Raw genomic sequence first — 20,131 nt, 5'->3', positions numbered from 1 at the left:
GAACAGGAGGAGGCGCAGGAGGAGAAGGCCACGCTTTCAGACACAACAACCCAGGCCTTGCATGAGGACAAGAAGCGTGCGGATAGCATGCATTTTGCCGCCATGCAGTCATAAATGTAATAAAGATAAGAGGTTCCATAAACAGGGACCGGCAACGCTAACCCAGCAGCAGCACACGTGATGGAACAGGAGGAGGCGCAGGAGGAGAAGGCCACGCTTTCAGACACAACAACCCAGGCCTTGCATGAGGACAAGAAGCGTGCGGATAGCATGCATTTTGCCGCCATGCAGTCATAAATGTAATAAAGATAAGAGGTTCCATAAACAGGGACCGGCAACGCTAACCCAGCAGCAGCACACGTGATGGAACAGGAGGAGGCGCAGGAGGAGAAGGCCACGCTTTCAGACACAACAACCCAGGCCTTGCATGAGGACAAGAAGCGTGCGGATAGCATGCATTTTGCCGCCATGCAGTCATAAATGTAATAAAGATAAGAGGTTCCATAAACAGGGACCGGCAACGCTAACCCAGCAGCAGCACACGTGATGGAACAGGAGGAGGCGCAGGAGGAGAAGGCCACGCTTTCAGACACAACAACCCAGGCCTTGCATGAGGACAAGAAGCGTGCGGATAGCATGCATTTTGCCGCCATGCAGTCATAAATGTGATAAAGATAAGAGGTTCCATAAACAGGGACCGGCAACGCTAACCCAGCAGCAGCACACGTGATGGAACAGGAGGAGGGTGGCGCAGGAGGAGAAGGCCACGCTTTGAGACACAACAACCCAGGCCTTGCATGAGGACAAGAAGCGTGCGGATAGCATGCATTTTGCCGCCATGCAGTCATAAATGTAATAAAGATAAGAGGTTCCATAAACAGGGACCGGCAACGCTAACCCAGCAGCAGCACACGTGATGGAACAGGAGGAGGCGCAGAAGGAGAAGGCCACGCTTTCAGACACAACAACCCAGGCCTTGCATGAGGACAAGAAGCGTGCGGATAGCATGCATTTTGCCGCCATGCAGTCATAAATGTAATAAAGATAAGAGGTTCCATAAACAGGGACCGGCAACGCTAACCCAGCAGCAGCACACGTGATGGAACAGGAGGAGGTGCAGGAGGAGAAGGCCACGCTTTCAGACACAACAACCCAGGCCTTGTATGAGGACAAGAAGCGTGCGGATAGCATGCATTTTGCCGCCATGCAGTCATAAATGTAATAAGGATAAGAGGTTCCATAAACAGGGACCGACAACGCTAACCCAGCAGCAGCACACGTGATGGAACAGGAGGAGGCACAGGAGGAGAAGGCCACGCTTTCAGACACAACAACCCAGGCCTTGCATGAGGACAAGAAGCGTGCGGATAGCATGCATTTTGCCGCCATGCAGTCATAAATGTGATAAAGATAAGAGGTTCCATAAACAGGGACCGGCAACGCTAACCCAGCAGCAGCACACGTGATGGAACAGGAGGAGGCGCAGGAGGAGAAGGCCACGCTTTCAGACACAACAACCCAGGCCTTGCATGAGGACAAGAAGCGTGCGGATAGCATGCATTTTGCCGCCATGCAGTCATAAATGTAATAAAGATAAGAGGTTCCATAAACAGGGACCGGCAACGCTAACCCAGAAGCAGCACACGTGATGGAACAGGAGGAGGCGCAGGAGGAGAAGGCCACACTTTGAGACACAACAACCCAGGCCTTGCATGAGGACAAGAAGCGTGCGGATAGCATGCATTTTGCCGCCATGCAGTCATAAATGTAATAAAGATAAGAGGTTCCATAAACAGGGACCGGCAACGCTAACCCAGCAGCAGCACACATGATGAAACAGGAGGAGGCACAGGAGGAGAAGGCCATGCTTTGAGACACAACAACCCAGGCCTTGCATGAGGACAAGAACCGTGCAGATAGCATGCATTTTGCCGCCATGCAGTCATAAATGTAATAAAGATAAGAGGTTCCATAAACAGGGACCGGCAACGCTAACCCAGCAGCAGCACACGTGATGGAACAGGAGGAGGGTGGCGCAGGAGGAGAAGGCCACGCTTTGAGACACAACAACCCAGGCCTTGCATGAGGACAAGAAGCGTGCGGATAGCATGCATTTTGCCGCCATGCAGTCATAAATGTAATAAAGATAAGAGGTTCCATAAACAGGGACCGGCAACGCTAACCCAGCAGCAGCACACGTGATGGAACAGGAGGAGGCGCAGGAGGAGAAGGCCACGCTTTCAGACACAACAACCCAGGCCTTGCATGAGGACAAGAAGCGTGCGGATAGCATGCATTTTGCCGCCATGCAGTCATAAATGTAATAAAGATAAGAGGTTCCATAAACAGGGACCGGCAACGCTAACCCAGAAGCAGCACACGTGATGGAACAGGAGGAGGCGCAGGAGGAGAAGGCCACACTTTGAGACACAACAACCCAGGCCTTGCATGAGGACAAGAACCGTGCGGATAGCATGCATTTTGCCGCCATGCAGTCATAAATGTAATAAAGATAAGAGGTTCCATAAACAGGGACCGGCAACGCTAACCCAGCAGCAGCACACGTGATGGAACAGGAGGAGGGTGGCGCAGGAGGAGAAGGCCACGCTTTGAGACACAACAACCCAGGCCTTGCATGAGGACAAGAAGCGTGCGGATAGCATGCATTTTGCCGCCATGCAGTCATAAATGTAATAAAGATAAGAGGTTCCATAAACAGGGACCGGCAACGCTAACCCAGCAGCAGCACACGTGATGGAACAGGAGGAGGCGCAGGAGGAGAAGGCCACGCTTTCAGACACAACAACCCAGGCCTTGCATGAGGACAAGAAGCGTGCGGATAGCATGCATTTTGCCGCCATGCAGTCATAAATGTAATAAAGATAAGAGGTTCCATAAACAGGGACCGGCAAAGCTAACCCAGCAGCAGCACACGTGATGGAACAGGAGGAGGCGCAGGAGGAGAAGGCCACGCTTTGAGACACAACAACCCAGGCCTTGCATGAGGACAAGAAGCGTGCGGATAGCATGCATTTTGCCGCCATGCAGTCATAAATGTAATAAAGATAAGAGGTTCTATAAACAGGGACCGCCAACGCTAACCCAGCAGCAGCACACATGATGAAACAGGAGGAGGCGCAGGAGGAGAAGGCCACGCTTTGAGACACAACAACCCAGGCCTTGCATGAGGACAAGAACCGTGCGGATAGCATGCATTTTGCCGCCATGCAGTCATAAATGTAATAAAGATAAGAGGTTCCATAAACAGGGACCGGCAACGCTAGCCCAGCAGCAGCACACGTGATGGAACAGGAGGAGGGCGGCGCAGGAGGAGGAGGCCACGCTTTGAGACACAACAACCCAGGCCTTGCATGAGGACAAGAAGCGTGCGGATAGCATGCATTTTGCCGCCATGCAGTCATAAATGTAATAAAGATAAGAGGTTCCATAAACAGGGACCGGCAACGCTAACCCAGCAGCAGCACACGTGATGGAACAGGAGGAGGCGCAGGAGGAGAAGGCCACGCTTTGAGACACAACAACCCAGGCCTTGCATGAGGACAAGAAGCGTGCGGATAGCATGCATTTTGCCGCCATGCAGTCATAAATGTAATAAAGATAAGAGGTTCCATAAACAGGGACCGGCAACGCTAACCCAGCAGCAGCACACGTGATGGAACAGGAGGAGGCGCAGGAGGAGAAGGCCACGCTTTCAGACACAACAAGCCAGGCCTTGCATGAGGACAAGAAGCGTGCGGATAGCATGCATTTTGCCGCCATGCAGTCATAAATGTAATAAAGATAAGAGGTTCCATAAACAGGGACCGGCAAAGCTAACCCAGCAGCAGCACACGTGATGGAACAGGAGGAGGCGCAGGAGGAGAAGGCCACGCTTTGAGACACAACAACCCAGGCCTTGCATGAGGACAAGAAGCGTGCGGATAGCATGCATTTTGCCGCCATGCAGTCATAAATGTAATAAAGATAAGAGGTTCCATAAACAGGGACCGGCAACGCTAACCCAGCAGCAGCACACGTGATGGAACAGGAGGAGGCGCAGGAGGAGAAGGCCATGCTTTGAGACACAACAACCCAGGCCTTGCATGAGGACAAGAAGCGTGCGGATAGCATGCATTTTGCCGCCATGCAGTCATAAATGTAATAAAGATAAGAGGTTCCATAAACAGGGACCGGCAACGCTAACCCAGCAGCAGCACACGTGATGGAACAGGAGGAGGGTGGCGCAGGAGGAGAAGGCCACGCTTTGAGACACAACAACCCAGGCCTTGCATGAGGACAAGAAGCGTGCGGATAGCATGCATTTTGCCGCCATGCAGTCATAAATGTAATAAAGATAAGAGGTTCCATAAACAGGGACCGGCAACGCTAACCCAGCAGCAGCACACGTGATGGAACAGGAGGAGGCGCAGGAGGAGAAGGCCACGCTTTCAGACACAACAACCCAGGCCTTGCATGAGGACAAGAAGCGTGCGGATAGCATGCATTTTGCCGCCATGCAGTCATAAATGTAATAAAGATAAGAGGTTCCATAAACAGGGACCGGCAACGCTAACCCAGCAGCAGCACACGTGATGGAACAGGAGGAGGTGCAGGAGGAGAAGGCCACGCTTTCAGACACAACAACCCAGGCCTTGCATGAGGACAAGAAGCGTGCGGATAGCATGCATTTTGCAGCCATGCAGTCATAAATGTAATAAGGATAAGAGGTTCCATAAACAGGGACCGACAACGCTAACCCAGCAGCAGCACACGTGATGGAACAGGAGGAGGCGCAGGAGGAGAAGGCCACGCTTTCAGACACAACAACCCAGGCCTTGCATGAGGACAAGAAGCGTGCGGATAGCATGCATTTTGCCGCCATGCAGTCATAAATGTGATAAAGATAAGAGGTTCCATAAACAGGGACCGGCAACGCTAACCCAGCAGCAGCACACGTGATGGAACAGGAGGAGGCGCAGGAGGAGAAGGCCACGCTTTCAGACACAACAACCCAGGCCTTGCATGAGGACAAGAAGCGTGCGGATAGCATGCATTTTGCCGCCATGCAGTCATAAATGTAATAAAGATAAGAGGTTCCATAAACAGGGACCGGCATCGCTAACCCAGCAGCAGCACACATGATGAAACAGGAGGAGGCGCAGGAGGAGAAGGCCATGCTTTGAGACACAACAACCCAGGCCTTGCATGAGGACAAGAACCGTGCGGATAGCATGCATTTTGCCGCCATGCAGTCATAAATGTAATAAAGATAAGAGGTTCCATAAACAGGGACCGGCAACGCTAACCCAGCAGCAGCACACGTGATGGAACAGGAGGAGGGTGGTGCAGGAGGAGAAGGCCACGCTTTCAGACACAACAACCCAGGCCTTGCATGAGGACAAGAAGCGTGCGGATAGCATGCATTTTGCCGCCATGCAGTCATAAATGTAATAAAGATAAGAGGTTCCATAAACAGGGACCGGCAACGCTAACCCAGCAGCAGCACACGTGATGGAACAGGAGGAGGCGCAGGAGGAGAAGGCCACGCTTTCAGACACAACAACCCAGGCCTTGCATGAGGACAAGAAGCGTGCGGATAGCATGCATTTTGCCGCCATGCAGTCATAAATGTAATAAAGATAAGAGGTTCCATAAACAGGGACCGGCAAAGCTAACCCAGCAGCAGCACACGTGATGGAACAGGAGGAGGCGCAGGAGGAGAAGGCCACGCTTTGAGACACAACAACCCAGGCCTTGCATGAGGACAAGAAGCGTGAGGATAGCATGCATTTTGCCGCCATGCAGTCATAAATGTAATAAAGATAAGAGGTTCCATAAACAGGGACCGCCAACGCTAACCCAGCAGCAGCACACATGATGAAACAGGAGGAGGCGCAGGAGGAGAAGGCCACGCTTTGAGACACAACAACCCAGGCCTTGCATGAGGACAAGAACCGTGCGGATAGCATGCATTTTGCCGCCATGCAGTCATAAATGTAATAAAGATAAGAGGTTCCATAAACAGGGACCGGCAACGCTAGCCCAGCAGCAGCACACGTGATGGAACAGGAGGAGGGCGGCGCAGGAGGAGAAGGCCACGCTTTGAGACACAACAACCCAGGCCTTGCATGAGGACAAGAAGCGTGCGGATAGCATGCATTTTGCCGCCATGCAGTCATAAATGTAATAAAGATAAGAGGTTCCATAAACAGGGACCGGCAACGCTAACCCAGCAGCAGCACACGTGATGGAACAGGAGGAGGCGCAGGAAGAGAAGGCCACGCTTTCAGACACAACAACCCAGGCCTTGCATGAGGACAAGAAGCGTGCGGATAGCATGCATTTTGCCGCCATGCAGTCATAAATGTAATAAAGATAAGAGGTTCCATAAACAGGGACCGGCAACGCTAACCCAGCAGCAGCACACGTGATGGAACAGGAGGAGGCGCAGGAGGAGAAGGCCACGCTTTCAGACACAACAACCCAGGCCTTGCATGAGGACAAGAAGCGTGCGGATAGCATGCATTTTGCCGCCATGCAGTCATAAATGTAATAAAGATAAGAGGTTCCATAAACAGGGACCGGCAACGCTAACCCAGCAGCAGCACACGTGATGGAACAGGAGGAGGCGCAGGAGGAGAAGGCCACGCTTTGAGACACAACAACCCAGGCCTTGCATGAGGACAAGAAGCGTGAGGATAGCATGCATTTTGCCGCCATGCAGTCATAAATGTAATAAAGATAAGAGGTTCCATAAACAGGGACCGCCAACGCTAACCCAGCAGCAGCACACATGATGAAACAGGAGGAGGCGCAGGAGGAGAAGGCCACGCTTTGAGACACAACAACCCAGGCCTTGCATGAGGACAAGAACCGTGCGGATAGCATGCATTTTGCCGCCATGCAGTCATAAATGTAATAAAGATAAGAGGTTCCATAAACAGGGACCGGCAACGCTAGCCCAGCAGCAGCACACGTGATGGAACAGGAGGAGGGCGGCGCAGGAGGAGAAGGCCACGCTTTGAGACACAACAACCCAGGCCTTGCATGAGGACAAGAAGCGTGCGGATAGCATGCATTTTGCCGCCATGCAGTCATAAATGTAATAAAGATAAGAGGTTCCATAAACAGGGACCGGCAACGCTAACCCAGCAGCAGCACACGTGATGGAACAGGAGGAGGCGCAGGAAGAGAAGGCCACGCTTTCAGACACAACAACCCAGGCCTTGCATGAGGACAAGAAGCGTGCGGATAGCATGCATTTTGCCGCCATGCAGTCATAAATGTAATAAAGATAAGAGGTTCCATAAACAGGGACCGGCAACGCTAACCCAGCAGCAGCACACGTGATGGAACAGGAGGAGGCGCAGGAGGAGAAGGCCACGCTTTCAGACACAACAACCCAGGCCTTGCATGAGGACAAGAAGCGTGCGGATAGCATGCATTTTGCCGCCATGCAGTCATAAATGTAATAAAGATAAGAGGTTCCATAAACAGGGACCGGCAACGCTAACCCAGCAGCAGCACACGTGATGGAACAGGAGGAGGCGCAGGAGGAGAAGGCCACGCTTTCAGACACAACAACCCAGGCCTTGCATGAGGACAAGAACCGTGCGGATAGCATGCATTTTGCCGCCATGCAGTCATAAATGTAATAAAGATAAGAGGTTCCATAAACAGGGACCGGCAACGCTAAACCAGCAGCAGCACACGTGATGGAACAGGAGGAGGCGCAGGAGGAGAAGGCCACGCTTTCAGACACAACAACCCAGGCCTTGCATGAGGACAAGAAGCGTGCGGATAGCATGCATTTTGCCGCCATGCAGTCATAAATGTAATAAAGATAAGAGGTTCCATAAACAGGGACCGGCAACGCTAACCCAGCAGCAGCACACGTGATGGAACAGGAGGAGGCGCAGGAGGAGAAGGCCACGCTTTCAGACACAACAACCCAGGCCTTGCATGAGGACAAGAAGCGTGCGGATAGCATGCATTTTTCCGCCATGCAGTCATAAATGTAATAAAGATAAGAGGTTCCATAAACAGGGACCGGCAACGCTAACCCAGCAGCCGCACACGTGATGGAACAGGAGGAGGCGCAGGAGGAGAAGGCCACGCTTTCAGACACAACAACCCAGGCCTTGCATGAGGACAAGAAGCGTGCGGATAGCATGCATTTTGCCGCCATGCAGTCATAAATGTAATAAACATAAGAGGTTCCATAAACAGGGACCGGCAACGCTAACCCAGCAGCAGCACACGTGATGGAACAGGAGGAGGCGCAGGAGGAGAAGGCCACGCTTTGAGACACAACAACTCAGGCCTTGCATGAGGACAAGAAGCGTGCGGATAGCATGCATTTTGCCGCCATGCAGTCATAAATGTAATAAAGATAAGAGGTTCCATAAACAGGGACCAGCAACGCTAACCCAGCAGCAGCACACGTGATGGAACAGGAGAAGGCGCAGGAGGAGAAGGCCACGCTTTCAGACACAACAACCCAGGCCTTGCATGAGGACAAGAAGCGTGCGGATAGCATGCATTTTGCCGCCATGCAGTCATAAATGTAATAAAGATAAGAGGTTCCATAAACAGGGACCGGCAACGCTAACCCAGCAGCAGCACACGTGATGGAACAGGAGGAGGGTGGCGCAGGAGGAGAAGGCCACGCTTTGAGACACAACAACCCAGGCCTTGCATGAGGACAAGAAGCGTGCGGATAGCATGCATTTTGCCGCCATGCAGTCATAAATGTAATAAAGATAAGAGGTTCCATAAACAGGGACCGGCAACGCTAACCCAGCAGCAGCACACGTGATGGAACAGGAGGAGGCGCAGGAGGAGAAGGCCACGCTTTCAGACACAACAACCCAGGCCTTGCATGAGGACAAGAAGCGTGCGGATAGCATGCATTTTGCCGCCATGCAGTCATAAATGTAATAAAGATAAGAGGTTCCATAAACAGGGACCGGCAAAGCTAACCCAGCAGCAGCACACGTGATGGAACAGGAGGAGGCGCAGGAGGAGAAGGCCACGCTTTGAGACACAACAACCCAGGCCTTGCATGAGGACAAGAAGCGTGAGGATAGCATGCATTTTGCCGCCATGCAGTCATAAATGTAATAAAGATAAGAGGTTCCATAAACAGGGACCGCCAACGCTAACCCAGCAGCAGCACACATGATGAAACAGGAGGAGGCGCAGGAGGAGAAGGCCACGCTTTGAGACACAACAACCCAGGCCTTGCATGAGGACAAGAACCGTGCGGATAGCATGCATTTTGCCGCCATGCAGTCATAAATGTAATAAAGATAAGAGGTTCCATAAACAGGGACCGGCAACGCTAGCCCAGCAGCAGCACACGTGATGGAACAGGAGGAGGGCGGCGCAGGAGGAGAAGGCCACGCTTTGAGACACAACAACCCAGGCCTTGCATGAGGACAAGAAGCGTGCGGATAGCATGCATTTTGCCGCCATGCAGTCATAAATGTAATAAAGATAAGAGGTTCCATAAACAGGGACCGGCAACGCTAACCCAGCAGCAGCACACGTGATGGAACAGGAGGAGGCGCAGGAAGAGAAGGCCACGCTTTCAGACACAACAACCCAGGCCTTGCATGAGGACAAGAAGCGTGCGGATAGCATGCATTTTGCCGCCATGCAGTCATAAATGTAATAAAGATAAGAGGTTCCATAAACAGGGACCGGCAACGCTAACCCAGCAGCAGCACACGTGATGGAACAGGAGGAGGCGCAGGAGGAGAAGGCCACGCTTTCAGACACAACAACCCAGGCCTTGCATGAGGACAAGAAGCGTGCGGATAGCATGCATTTTGCCGCCATGCAGTCATAAATGTAATAAAGATAAGAGGTTCCATAAACAGGGACCGGCAACGCTAACCCAGCAGCAGCACACGTGATGGAACAGGAGGAGGCGCAGGAGGAGAAGGCCACGCTTTGAGACACAACAACCCAGGCCTTGCATGAGGACAAGAAGCGTGAGGATAGCATGCATTTTGCCGCCATGCAGTCATAAATGTAATAAAGATAAGAGGTTCCATAAACAGGGACCGCCAACGCTAACCCAGCAGCAGCACACATGATGAAACAGGAGGAGGCGCAGGAGGAGAAGGCCACGCTTTGAGACACAACAACCCAGGCCTTGCATGAGGACAAGAACCGTGCGGATAGCATGCATTTTGCCGCCATGCAGTCATAAATGTAATAAAGATAAGAGGTTCCATAAACAGGGACCGGCAACGCTAGCCCAGCAGCAGCACACGTGATGGAACAGGAGGAGGGCGGCGCAGGAGGAGAAGGCCACGCTTTGAGACACAACAACCCAGGCCTTGCATGAGGACAAGAAGCGTGCGGATAGCATGCATTTTGCCGCCATGCAGTCATAAATGTAATAAAGATAAGAGGTTCCATAAACAGGGACCGGCAACGCTAACCCAGCAGCAGCACACGTGATGGAACAGGAGGAGGCGCAGGAAGAGAAGGCCACGCTTTCAGACACAACAACCCAGGCCTTGCATGAGGACAAGAAGCGTGCGGATAGCATGCATTTTGCCGCCATGCAGTCATAAATGTAATAAAGATAAGAGGTTCCATAAACAGGGACCGGCAACGCTAACCCAGCAGCAGCACACGTGATGGAACAGGAGGAGGCGCAGGAGGAGAAGGCCACGCTTTCAGACACAACAACCCAGGCCTTGCATGAGGACAAGAAGCGTGCGGATAGCATGCATTTTGCCGCCATGCAGTCATAAATGTAATAAAGATAAGAGGTTCCATAAACAGGGACCGGCAACGCTAACCCAGCAGCAGCACACGTGATGGAACAGGAGGAGGCGCAGGAGGAGAAGGCCACGCTTTCAGACACAACAACCCAGGCCTTGCATGAGGACAAGAACCGTGCGGATAGCATGCATTTTGCCGCCATGCAGTCATAAATGTAATAAAGATAAGAGGTTCCATAAACAGGGACCGGCAACGCTAAACCAGCAGCAGCACACGTGATGGAACAGGAGGAGGCGCAGGAGGAGAAGGCCACGCTTTCAGACACAACAACCCAGGCCTTGCATGAGGACAAGAAGCGTGCGGATAGCATGCATTTTGCCGCCATGCAGTCATAAATGTAATAAAGATAAGAGGTTCCATAAACAGGGACCGGCAACGCTAACCCAGCAGCAGCACACGTGATGGAACAGGAGGAGGCGCAGGAGGAGAAGGCCACGCTTTCAGACACAACAACCCAGGCCTTGCATGAGGACAAGAAGCGTGCGGATAGCATGCATTTTTCCGCCATGCAGTCATAAATGTAATAAAGATAAGAGGTTCCATAAACAGGGACCGCCAACGCTAACCCAGCAGCCGCACACGTGATGGAACAGGAGGAGGCGCAGGAGGAGAAGGCCACGCTTTCAGACACAACAACCCAGGCCTTGCATGAGGACAAGAAGCGTGCGGATAGCATGCATTTTGCCGCCATGCAGTCATAAATGTAATAAACATAAGAGGTTCCATAAACAGGGACCGGCAACGCTAACCCAGCAGCAGCACACGTGATGGAACAGGAGGAGGCGCAGGAGGAGAAGGCCACGCTTTGAGACACAACAACTCAGGCCTTGCATGAGGACAAGAAGCGTGCGGATAGCATGCATTTTGCCGCCATGCAGTCATAAATGTAATAAAGATAAGAGGTTCCATAAACAGGGACCAGCAACGCTAACCCAGCAGCAGCACACGTGATGGAACAGGAGAAGGCGCAGGAGGAGAAGGCCACGCTTTCAGACACAACAACCCAGGCCTTGCATGAGGACAAGAAGCGTGCGGATAGCATGCATTTTGCCGCCATGCAGTCATAAATGTAATAAAGATAAGAGGTTCCATAAACAGGGACCGGCAACGCTAACCCAGCAGCAGCACACGTGATGGAACAGGAGGAGGGTGGCGCAGGAGGAGAAGGCCACGCTTTGAGACACAACAACCCAGGCCTTGCATGAGGACAAGAAGCGTGCGGATAGCATGCATTTTGCCGCCATGCAGTCATAAATGTAATAAAGATAAGAGGTTCCATAAACAGGGACCGGCAACGCTAACCCAGCAGCAGCACACGTGATGGAACAGGAGGAGGCGCAGGAGGAGAAGGCCACGCTTTCAGACACAACAACCCAGGCCTTGCATGAGGACAAGAAGTGTGCGGATAGCATGCTTTTTACCGCCATGCAGTCATAAATGTAATACAGATAAGAGGTTCAATAAACAGGGACCGGAAACGCTAACCCATCACAGATGGTCATTGTTCATGTTACTTGGTTGGGTTCCAGGAGTGTTGCATAGTCGTTTCCAATCCAGGATTGATTCATTTTAATTTGAGTCAGACGGTCTGCATTTTCTGTGGAGAGGCGGATACGCCGATCTGGGACGATGCCTCCGGCAGCACTGAAACAGTGTTCCGAAATAACGCTGGCTGCCGGGCAAGCCAGCACCTCTATTGCGTGCATTGCCAGTTCGTGCCAGGTGTCTTCTAGCTTCGATACCCAATAGTTGAAGGGTGCAGATGGATTGTTCAACACAGCTACGCCATCTGACATGTAGTCCTTGACCATCTTCTCCAGGCGATCGGTGTTGGAGGTGGATCTGCACCCTTGCTGTTCTGTGGGCTGCTGCATGGGTGTCAGAAAATTTTCCCACTCCAAGGACACTGCCGATACCATTTCCTTTTGGGCACTAGCTGCGGCTTGTGTTGTTTGCTGCCCTCCTGGTCGTCCTTGGTTTGTGGAAGTCAGTCTGTCGGCGTACAACTGGCTAGAGGAGGGGGAGGATGTCAATCTCCTCTCTAAAGTCTCCACAAGGGCCTGCTGGTATTCTTCTATTTTGACCTGTCTGACTCTTTCTTCAAGCAGTTTTGGAATATTGTGTTTGTACCGTGGATCCAGAAGGGTATAAACCCAGTAATTGGTGTTGTCCAGAATGCGCACAATGCGTGGGTCGCGTTCAATGCAGTCTAGCATGAATTGAGCCATGTGTGCCAGAGTCCTGCCAGAATCCTCATCATCCTCTTGTGAGCGTTGTGATAGTTGTTGTGATGCATCATAGTCGTCACCTTCTTCCTGGTCTGCTTCTGCTGACCATTCGCACTGAATTGTGGAAGTCCAACGTGCACCGCTCTGGCCCTCGTCAGTGGTGGCATGAAATTCCTGCTCCAACTCCAGCTGTTCCTCCTCCTCTTCTTCGTCATAGCTGCTGGGGCCAGCGTTTCCTGAGGCGGATGGCCTGATGTTGGTACCATCACGCTGATCGTTTTCTCCTTCAGATTCCCCCAGTTGCATCATGACAGCTGTTTCCTTGATTTTCAACATTGACTTCTTCAGTAAACACAGCAGTGGTATGGTAATGCTGACTGAAGAGTTGTCACTGCTCACAAGCAACGTGGATTGCTCAAAATTTTGGAGGACTTGGCAGAGGTCCAAAATGTTGGCCCAATCGGATCCACAGAAGCTTGGCAGCTGTCCGGATGCGCCTCGGTACTGCGCCATCATGTACTGGACCACTGCACTCTTCTGCTCGCAAAAGCGGGCTAGCATGTGCAGCGTAGAATTCCAGCGCGTAGGGACATCACACAGCAAGCGATGGTGGGGGAGATTGAAGTGCTCCTGCATTTTGGCGAGTGCCCCCGAAGCAGTACTGGAATTTCTACAATGTTTGGCCACTCGTCGCACCTTCAACAGAAGATCGGCCACGCCTGGGTATGTCCTCAGGAACCGCTGAACTACTAGGTTCATCACGTGCACCAGGCAAGGGATGTGTGTCAGCTTAGCCAACCTTAAAGCGCGAATGAGATTACTCCTATTATCACACACAACCATGCCTGGTTTCAGGTCCAGCGGTGCCAGCCACAAATCCGTCTGTTCCTTTATTCCCCTTCAAATTTTCTCCCCTGTGTGCTGCTTATCCCCAAGGCAGATCAGCTTCAGCAACGCTTGCTGACGCATGCCAACAGCTGTGCTGCACTGCTTCCACGATCCTACTGCTGCTGGGTTAGCGTTTCCGGATGAGATACAGCTTTGAGATGCGTTGGAGGAGAAGGAGTCAGAGAGGTAGGTGCTGCTGTTGTTATCCAGTGGGAGGGACGGCGGTGCAGCTGTTTGCGGCGTGGGCAACACCCGTGCCGTAGCAGGTGAGGAATCACTGCCAGGCTCCACAAGGTTCACCCAGTGCGCGGTAAGGGAGATGTATCGACCCTGGTCGAACGCACTCGTCCAGGTGTCAGTGGTGAGGTGAACCTTGCAGGCAACGGCATTCTTCAAGCTTCGGGTTATTTTGCTGACCACGTGCTCATGCAACTCAGGCACTGCAGAGCGCGCAAAGTGGTAGCGGCTGGGAACCACGTAACGTGGGATGGCCACTGACATCATGCCCTTGAAGCTGTTTGTCTCCACCACTCGATATGGCAGCATTTCGCAGGCCAGAAGCTTGGCTATGCTGGCTGTTAGTGCCACGGCCCGGGGGTCATTTGCTGGCAATTTCCTCTTGCGCTCAAGCATCTCCAAGACAGACAACTGAACCGTAGGGCTGCACACTGAACGGCTGTTGGTTGTTGTGTTTGATGACTGGGAGACCTCAAGAGCACTATTCCGGAAAGTGACAGTGTCAGCGTCGTCTGATGTTTGTGAATGTTGTTGTGAACCACGCAATGGCTGGGCTACTGCTGCTGCTGAGGAGGGTCTGGTGGTGAGTCTGGTGACCCCAAGGGAGGCAGTGTTGCTGGTACCCTGTCCTGGCGGCCACAGAGTGGGATGTTTGGATACCATGTGGCGGGTCATGCTGGTGGTGGAGAGATTGTTAATATGTTTCCCCCTGCTCAGGCGGGTCTTGCACACCTTGCAAATCACCATGGTACCATCCTCACTGCAGTCTTCAAAGAAAGGCCTTTGGAGCACCTGCCTTGCTGGCGATTTCTGTTTGCGCCTCTTTTGCGTCTCACTTGAACTTCCACGCTTGTGGTGCCTGAAATTTCGCGCCGCCTACCTTGTGGCACAAGGCGAACTCGTGCAGCAGTGGGTTCTTCAACAGACTCATCTGTGCTGCTACGACGGCGATGTTCTCCTTCACATACAAAATCTGGGTCTCTGTCAACATTGTCCATACCCTCCTCCTCTTCCATCTCCTCAAACTCGTCATATGTGATTGTGGGCCGCCGCCGTGGAGTAGAGCTCCCCACAACAACCTCTGCGCAGCACACTCCAACGTCGTCTTCAAGATCTTCTCGGCCGACCTCGTGCAATTGAAACCCCTCCTGCCCAACTTGCTCTGGGATTTGGGTTTCAAAGTCCTCTTCGGACTCGCCTTGCATTTCAGTGCGCGGTGCATTTCCCACAGTCAATGGTTGTGAATCCGGGCACAAAATTTCTGGCTGTTCCATTGACCTTTGAAAGGTGGAAGTTTGTTGGGCTGGGAATAGCTCCTGCGAATACCCCATTGTGTCCTGAGGAAATTCTTCAGACTGGTTATTTGGCAGTTGTGTGCGTGGTGTCGCTGCCGGTTGGGTCAGTTTTGTGCCCACTGGCTCCTTGTAACTGGCTGAGGATTCGGACCTCGTGCGTGATGTGCTGGTGCTGCTTAACTCACTGCTGGACACTTGAGAGGTCATCCAATTAATTATCTGGTCCTGTTCTTTTGGATTTGTGAGGGTTGATTTCTTGGACAACATGGGCGGTATTGAGTGGGTTTTCTTCGGTGCTCCACTGTGGCCTGTACGTGAACCGTCAGGGGAAACACCTCTTCCCTTGCCCCTCCCTCTTTCACAGGATTTCTTCTTCATTTCACTTATCCTTAAAGTACACGCTGACTGGCAGCAGTACAGTGGCAGTACAGAAATGCTATACAGTGGCGGGTGAGCGGTGTACTACTGTTCCCAGCAGAGACACAGAGTGGCAGTAAACACAATGCTATATAGTGTGGGTAAGCGGTGTACTACTGTTCCCAGCAGACACACAGAGTGGCAGTAAACACAATTCTATATAGTGTGGGTGAGCGGTGTACTACTGTTCCCAGCAGAGACACAGAGTGGCAGTAAACACAATGCTATATAGTGTGGGTGAGCGGTGTACTACTGTTCCCAGCAGAGACACAGAGTGGCAGTAAACACAATGCTATATAGTGTGGGTGAGCGGTGTACTACTGTTCCCAGCAGTGACACAGAGCACAATGCTATACAGGGTGAGCGGTGTACTACTGTTCCCAGCAGAGACACAGAGTGGCAGTAAACACAATGCTATATAGTGTGGGTGAGCGGTGTACTACTGTTCCCAGCAGCGACACAGAGCACAATGCTATACAGGGTGAGCGGTGTACTACTGTTCCCAGCAGAGACACAGAGTGGCAGTAAACACAATGCTATATAGTGTGGGTGAGCGGTGTACTACTGTTCCCAGCAGCGACACAGAGCAAAATGCTATACAGGGTGAGCGGTGTACTACTGTTCCCAGCAGACACACAGAGTGGCAGTAAACACAATGCTATATAGTGTGGGTGAGCGGTGTACTACTGTTCCCAGCAGAGACACAGAGTGGCAGTAAACACAATGCTATATAGTGTGGGTGAGCGGTGTACTACTGTTCCCAGCAGAGACACAGATTGGCAGTAAACACAATGCTATATAGTGTGGGTGAGCGGTGTTCTACTGTTCCCAGCAGCGACACAGAGCAAAATGCTATACAGGGTGTGCGGTGTACTACTGTTCCCATCAGACACACAGAGTGGCAGTAAACACAATTCTATATAGTGTGGGTGAGCGGTGTACTACTGTTCCCAGCAGAGACACAGAGTGGCAGTAAACACAATGCTATATAGTGTGGGTGAGCGGTGTACTACTGTTCCCAGCAGAGACACAGAGTGGCAGTAAACACAATGCTATATAGTGTGGGTGAGCGGTGTACTACTGTTCCCAGCAGAGACACAGAGTGGCAGTAAACACAATGCTATATAGTGTGGGTGAGCGGTGTACTACTGTTCCCAGCAGCGACACAGAGCAAAATGCTATACAGGGTGAGCGGTGTACTACTGTTCCCAGCAGACACACAGAGTGGCAGTAAACACAATTCTTTATAGTGTGGGTGAGCGGTGTACTACTGTTCCCAGCAGAGACACAGAGTGGCAGTAAACACAATGCTAAATAGTGTGGGTGAGCGGTGTACTACTGTTCCCAGCAGAGACACAGAGTGGCAGTAAACACAATGCTATATAGTGTGGGTGAGCGGTGTACTACTGTTCCCAGCAGCGACACAGAGCAAAATGCTATACAGGGTGAGCGGTGTACTACTGTTCCCAGCAGACACACAGAGTGGCAGTAAACACAATTCTATATAGTGTGGGTGAGCGGTGTACTACTGTTCCCAGCAGACACACAGAGTGGCAGTAAACACAATGCTATATAGTGTGGGTGAGCGGTGTACTACTGTTCCCAGCAGAGACACAGAGTGGCAGTAAACACAATGCTATATAGTGTGGGTGAGCGGTGTACTACTGTTCCCAGCAGACACACAGAATGGCAGTAAACACAATGCTATATAGTGTGGGTGAGCGGTGTACTACTGTTCCCAGCAGCGACACAAAGCACAATGCTATACAGGGTGAGCGGTGTACTACTGTTCCCAGCAGACACACAGAGTGGCAGTAAACACAATGCTATATAGTGTGGGTGAGCGGTGTACTACTGTTCCCAGCAGCGACACAAAGCACAATGCTATACAGGGTGAGCGGTGTACTACTGTTCCCAGCAGACACACAGAGTGGCAGTAAACACAATTCTATATAGTGTGGGTGAGCGGTGTACTACTGTTCCCAGCAGACACACAGAGTGGCAGTAAACACAATGCTATATAGTGTGGGTGAGCGGTGTACTACTGTTCCCAGCAGCGACACAAAGCACAATCCTATACAGGGTGAGCGGTGTACTACTGTTCCCAGCAGACACACAGAGTGGCAGTAAACACAATGCTATATAGTGTGGGTGAGCGGTGTACTACTGTTCCCAGCAGCGACACAAAGCACAATGCTATACAGGGTGAGCGGTGTACTACTGTTCCCAGCAGACACACAGAGTGGCAGTAAACACAATGCTATATAGTGTGGGTGAGCGGTGTACTACTGTTCCCAGCAGCGACCCAGAGCACAATGCTATACAGGGTGAGCGGTGTACTACTGTTCCCAGCAGCGACACAGAGCACAATGCTATACAGGGTGAGCGGTGTACTACTGTTCCCAGCAGAGACACAGAGTGGCAGTAAACACAATGCTATATAGTGTGGGTGAGCGTTGTACTACTATTCCCAGCAGCGACACAATGACCGGGGACCCTGGCTAGCCTGGCTGGAGAGAGAACTACCCTGCCTACCTACCCAAAGCTAAACCCACAGACAAATGGCGGAAAAATGACGTGGATCAGGTATTTATTTACCCGAACCACGTGACCCGTTCGGCCAATCAGAGCGCGTTCGGGTCCGAACCACGTGACCCGTTCGGCCAATCACAGCGCTAGCCGAACGTTCGGGTAACGTTCGGCCATGCGCTCTTAGTTCGGCCGAACAGTTTGGCCGAACACCAACAGGGTGATGTTCTGCAGAACCCGAACAGTGGCGAACACTGTTCGTCCAACACTAGTAACAACGTGTCCCCCTCCAGGCCTGGGCACTGGAGACTCACTAGGGCTGGCTCCTAGTACACAGTCCATAGCCCCTGGGGCCTCACCAGCACTCCCCACTTGCACAGCATTATCAAACAATACCTTGCAAGAGTCCTGAACTTCTGCTGGGGATACAGGCTCCACGGGGTTTGGAGTAGGCTCATACCGGGCCACTAACCGTCCCAGGTCAGTACCCAACAAAACGTTCGTGGGGATGGCATCCGTTACCCCCACTTCTTTCATTCCGCTGCCGGCCCCCCAATCCAGGTGGACCAAGGCGGTGGGTATGGCGGGGGTGACACCCCCAACTCCTTTGACAGCCATAGTCTTGCCAGGAATGTACTCCTTCGAGTTCACAAGCTGGGGGTACACAAGAGTCACCTCTGCTCCAGTGTCTCTCAAACCGGTGGTAACTGTATCCCCAACCGTGACAGGTTGCAGATTCTCTGCATAGCGACCTGCATTCCTGGTGGCACACAACGCATTTTGGGCCCCGCCAGAGTTTGGGGCTTCCTTCTTCTTTTCTGGGCACGTAGCACTGATATGACCCGGTTTGTTACAGGCAAAACATCTCCGAGTGTCAACGGTGGCTGTTTTACCTCCAGAAGGCTGCGGTGCTTAGCTTCGCTGGGTGCTCAGAGGAGAAGGTCTCGCAGTCTTTTCTCCCTTCCAGCTGGGCGCCGTAGTCCTCCAAAAATCAGATGCTCGATTAGACGTGTAGTCATCAGCAACTTTCACGGCCTCATCCATGGTCTTCGGCTCTCGGTCCCGTACAAACTGCCGGACCTCAACAGGACAAGTGTGGAGAAACTGGTCTTTTATTATCAGTTCCTGCAGGGCATCAAAGGTTTCCACAGCCAGTCCTTTTACCCACTGCTGGAAGGCAGTGCGCAGGTTGCACGCATAATCCAGGTAACTGTCATTAGGACCTCGCTGCAATGTCCTGAAGTGTTTGCAATACACCTCTGGCGTGAGGTGGTATCGCGCAATGATGGCTTTCTTAATCACCTCAAAGTCTGTTTCTTCCTCCTGGGGGAGACTCACAAACGCCTCCAGGGCCTTGCCTCTCAGCCCTGGTGTGAGGTATCTTGCCCACTGCTCATGGGGCACCCCATACTGCCGACAAGTCCTTTCAAACCCCTGTAGGAAAGTGTCTATGTCAGAGTCCTTGTCCATAGTGGGGAACTTATACAGGGGGATTCTGTGGACTCGCTCACCTTCGCGTTCTGCGGGTCCAGCAGACCAGTTCTGCTGCTGAAGTTTAGCCAGCTCCGGCTGGTGTTGCCGTTCAGCTCTTTCCTCCTCTGCCCGGAGTCTTTCACTCTCGGCCTGGAGTCGCTGGGCAGCTTGTTCCCTCTGGGCTTGTCGTATTTCCCTCTCTGCTTGCCGATGTTCCAGAATCAGCATTAGGCGCAGTTCGGGCTCAGCCGAACCTAGTAG

At 52.2% G+C, this 20,131-nt stretch overlaps 1 pseudogene; it reads right to left on the bottom strand.

Annotated features, from left to right (window-relative positions):
• Nucleotides 1–19,867, bottom strand: part of LOC137545132 (uncharacterized) — a 51,787-nt pseudogene extending 31,920 nt beyond the window's left edge.
• Nucleotides 19,868–20,131: the final 264 nt, after the last annotated feature.

The sequence above is a fragment of the Hyperolius riggenbachi genome, chromosome 2 (assembly GCF_040937935.1).
Source record: "Hyperolius riggenbachi isolate aHypRig1 chromosome 2, aHypRig1.pri, whole genome shotgun sequence".
NCBI lineage: Eukaryota > Metazoa > Chordata > Amphibia > Anura > Hyperoliidae > Hyperolius > Hyperolius riggenbachi.
The sequence above is the reverse complement of the archived record's forward strand: the minus strand, read 5'-3'. Positions and strand labels throughout refer to the sequence as shown.